Source organism: Octodon degus, unplaced genomic scaffold (assembly GCF_000260255.1).
Source record: "Octodon degus isolate 3935 unplaced genomic scaffold, OctDeg1.0 scaffold00079, whole genome shotgun sequence".
NCBI classification, from domain to species: domain Eukaryota; kingdom Metazoa; phylum Chordata; class Mammalia; order Rodentia; family Octodontidae; genus Octodon; species Octodon degus.
The window spans coordinates 1402344-1406401 of NW_004524655.1; the positions used below are offsets into that span (position 1 = coordinate 1402344).

At 41.2% G+C, this 4058-nt stretch overlaps 1 pseudogene; it reads left to right on the forward strand.

The window, feature by feature from the left end:
- Nucleotides 1-2958: 2958 nt before the first annotated feature.
- Nucleotides 2959-3664, forward strand: LOC101565919 (annotated as a pseudogene).
- The last annotated feature ends 394 nt before the right edge of the window (nt 3665-4058 follow it).

A 4058-nucleotide genomic window follows, 5' to 3' on the forward strand; every position in this document is an offset into this window, starting at 1 on the left:
TCCTCCTCCTCCTCCTCCTCCTCCTTCTTCTTTTCCCTCTTCTTCCTCCTCCTCTTCTTCCTCCTCTTCTCTTCCTGTTCTTCCTTGTCCTCCTCCTCTTCCTGCTTCCTCTTTCTTCTTCTTCTGATACCAGGAAACAAACTAGAGAACTTGTGCTTGACAGGCAAACATTTATGCCACTGAGGTATGTCTCTGGTCCCCTTATTTACTCTCACACTAGCAAGACAGTACAATATCTACACATGTAGGTCTGATTTATCTCACTTATGAATATAGGCTCTAGTTGCATCCATTTACCTATGAAAGGCTCAAGTTTATCTTTTTAATGACTGAGTAATACTCCACTGTATAAAAATGCCACATCTTTTTAATCCACTTCTCAGTTGATGGGCATTTGGGTTGTTTCCAAGGTTTTGCTATGACAAATTGCACTGCTATAAACATGGGTACACATATATTGCTGTGGTATCGCAGTTCATTTGCAAAAATACTCAACAGGGGTTTAGCTGGGTTGAATGGGACCTCCAATCCTAGCTTTTTGAGGAATCTCTACACTGATTTCCACAGTCATTGCACCAGTCTGCCCTCCCACCAACAGAGGAGAAGGGGTCTTTTTCCCCATAGTCCCTCCAGCATTTGTTATTGGTTGACCTCTTGATGACAGCCATTCTTTCTGGGGTGAGATAGAATTTCAGAGTGGCTTTAATTTATATTTTTCAGATACCAAAGATGGTGAACATTTTTTAATATATTTATTTGCCATTTGTATTTCTTCACCTGAGAAGTATATATTCATCTCAGATGCCCATTTCTGGATTTGGTCTTTGAATTTTGGGGACTTAATATTGTAAAATCATTTATATGTTCTAGATAGAAGTCCTTTGTCTAACGGACAGTGGGCTAAAAGTTTTCCCAATTCATGGGTTTTCTTTTTTACTCTGTTGATGGTTTCTTTCAACAAGCAGAAACTTTTTAAACAAATGTGATCTCCGTTGTTGAGATTTCGAGGTATTTCCTGTGCAGTTTGATTTATGTTCATGAACTCTCTCCTACTTCTATGTCTTCAAGACTTCTGCCTACTTTCTCCTCTAGTAGATTTAATGTTTCTGTCTTATTATTTAAATCTCTGGGGGGGGGGCGGCGAGATAGCTCCGCAGTCGAAAGTGCCTGCTTAGGTAAGCTTAGGCAAGAACGCAGGCGCTGAGGTTTGATCCCCAGCACCACATGTCAGCCCCGCCCCCAGGGTGGATTGAGCCAGCTACAAAAAAACAAAACAAAACAAAAAAAACCTTTAGTCCATTTTGAGTTTAGCTTAGTGCATGGCGACAGACATAGGTCTAGTTTTAGTCTTTGGCATCTGGAAAGCCAGTTTTTCTAGCACCATTATTAAAGAGGCTGTCTTTCTACCAGGGAACATGTTTGGCCCCTTCATCAAAGATAAGGTAGCTGAGTGTGTTTGTAGTTGTGTCTGCATTTTCTAATCTGTTCCACTGAGCCAAAGCTCTGGTGTTTTTGCCAGTACAATTCTGATTTCTATCACAGTAGCTTTGTAGTATAATTAAAGTCAGGGATTGTAATTCCTCCTGCCTTTTCTTTGCTGTCCAGGATTGCTTTTACTGTTGTAGGTCTCTCCTGGTTCCAGATAAATTTTAGGAATGCTTTCTCTAGATCAATAAGATATATACTATTGATATTTTAATTGAGATTGCATTGAATCTGTGTAACAATTTGGGGAGCATGGCCATTTAAACAACATTGGTTCTTCCTATCCAGGAGCAAGGACTATCTTTCCATTTTCTGAAATCCTATTAGAACACTTTTCAGAGTATTGTAATTTTCACTATAGATATCTTTTACTTTGTTTTTTAGACTGATTCCTAGGTATTTCATTTTTTGAATGCTATTGTAAAAGGTGTGTTTCCCCTAATTTCTCTCTCACTGTTCATTGTTTATGTATATAAATGCTATTGAGTTTTCAGTGCTAACTTTATATCCTGCTATGCTATTGAATTTGGTTATTAAATCACAGTCTCTTGATGGAGTTTTTGGGGTCTTCTACCTATAGTATCATGTGATTATCACATAATTATACATTTTATGGTGTATAATGCACTATTTCAAATATATATGTATCACAAATATACATATCACACACATATATATCACATGCATGCACACACACACACACACACATATACACACACACACACAGATATATATACACACAATGTGCATGCTCAAGTCAGAGAAACTAGTGTACCATCACATCAGAAATCACATTTGAAGCGCTGGCCAAATAGCTCAGTGGACTAAAGCACCTGCTTAGGCAGATGCAGCAGGTGGGGTTCGATCACTTGTGTGCTGTGCTAGCCCCGCCCCCTGGGTGTCCTGAGACAGCAACTGAGACTGGGCGTGGTGGTGCATGCCTGTAATCCCAGCACTTGGGAGGGTGAAAACAGGAGGTGCACTATGAGTCAATCCAATCTGTGTAGTGAGACCCTGTAGACCTTGTACTAAATACATAAAAAAATAAACAAAAAAAGAGAAAGAAATCACATTTGATTTTGGGGTGGGGGAGATAGCTTGGCAGTCTAAGGGCCAACTGACAAGTACAAGGTCCCGAGTTTGATTCCAACCCTGGGCGCACTGTGCTGGCCCTGAATCCAGGCATGGTGGCGTATGCCTGTAATCTCAGCACTGGAGAGGCTGAGACAGGAAGATCTTTATGATTTTGAACTGTGTGATGAGACCTTGTATCATATAAATAAATAAATACATTTAAAAAAAATCACATTTAAAAGTAACATGTTGGTCTGGGCATGGTGGCGCACACCTGTAATCCCAGTGCTGAGGCTGAAAACAGGAGGATCACTATGTGTTCGAGCTGCGTAGTGAGACTCTGCACAAAGTACATAAAAACAAATAAAAACTTTTAAAAAAGCAACATGTTGAGTAAAGATGGCGGAACGCGATTACAGCGTTTTGCTGACAACCTTCAGCCTATCGGGCAAGCTTGTCCAGATTGAATATGCATTGGCAGCTGTAGCTGGAGAAGCCCCTTCAGGGGGATTAAAGCGGTGAATGGTGTGGTACTAGCAACTGAGAAGAAACAGAAGTCCATTCTGTATGATGAGCGAGGTGTACACAAAGGAGAGCCAATTACCAAGCACATAGGTTTGGTGCACAGCGGCCTGGGCCCCGACCACAGCATGCTTGTGCACAGAGCTCGGAAACTGGCCCAGCAGTACTACCTTGCTTACCAGGAGCCCATCCCCACAGCCCGGCTGGTACAGAGAGTGGCTTCCGAGATGCAGGAAGACACCCAGTCGGGCGGTGTCCGTCCATTTGGTGTTTCTTTACTTGTTTGCGGTTGGAACGAGGGACGGCCATATTTATTTCAGTCAGACCCAGCTGGAGCTTACTTTGCCTGGAAGGCCACAGCCATGGGAAAGAGCTATGTGGATGGGAAAACTTTCCTTGAGAAAAGATATAATGAAGACCTGGAGCTTGAAGGTGCCATTCACACAGCCATCTTAACCCTAAAGGAGAGCTTTGAAGGGCAAATGACAGAAGATAACACAGAGGCTGGCTTCTGCCGTGGAGCCTGCTTCAGGGGGCTGCTCCGACTGAAGTGAAGGGCTGCTTGGCCGCCATTCCACAGTGATGAAGGGACTGCGTGACCTGAAATTTCAGATCATCGATCTCCTTACACATGTTTATAGTATTTTTTTGTTCTGCAGACTTTTTCCATACTTATTTCTACATGGTTGAATGGTCTCATGTTTTTAAAATGACACTTATAAATCATAATAAACTGGTAAATCAAAAAAAAAAAGAAGCAACATGTTAATCTAATCAGACAGGCAAACCATAGCCTGTAGGCCCTCCATTTAAATTTGTAAATAAAGTTTTACTGGGACAAGAATTAGAGGGAGGCAAGTGCAGATGAACTGTACAAACACAGGAGCAGATCTTGTCATTTTTGAAACTTTTGATGTTTTCTTCATCATGGATTCTTTGCATTAATTTTTATATCCAAATTATTATAAATAATCTAA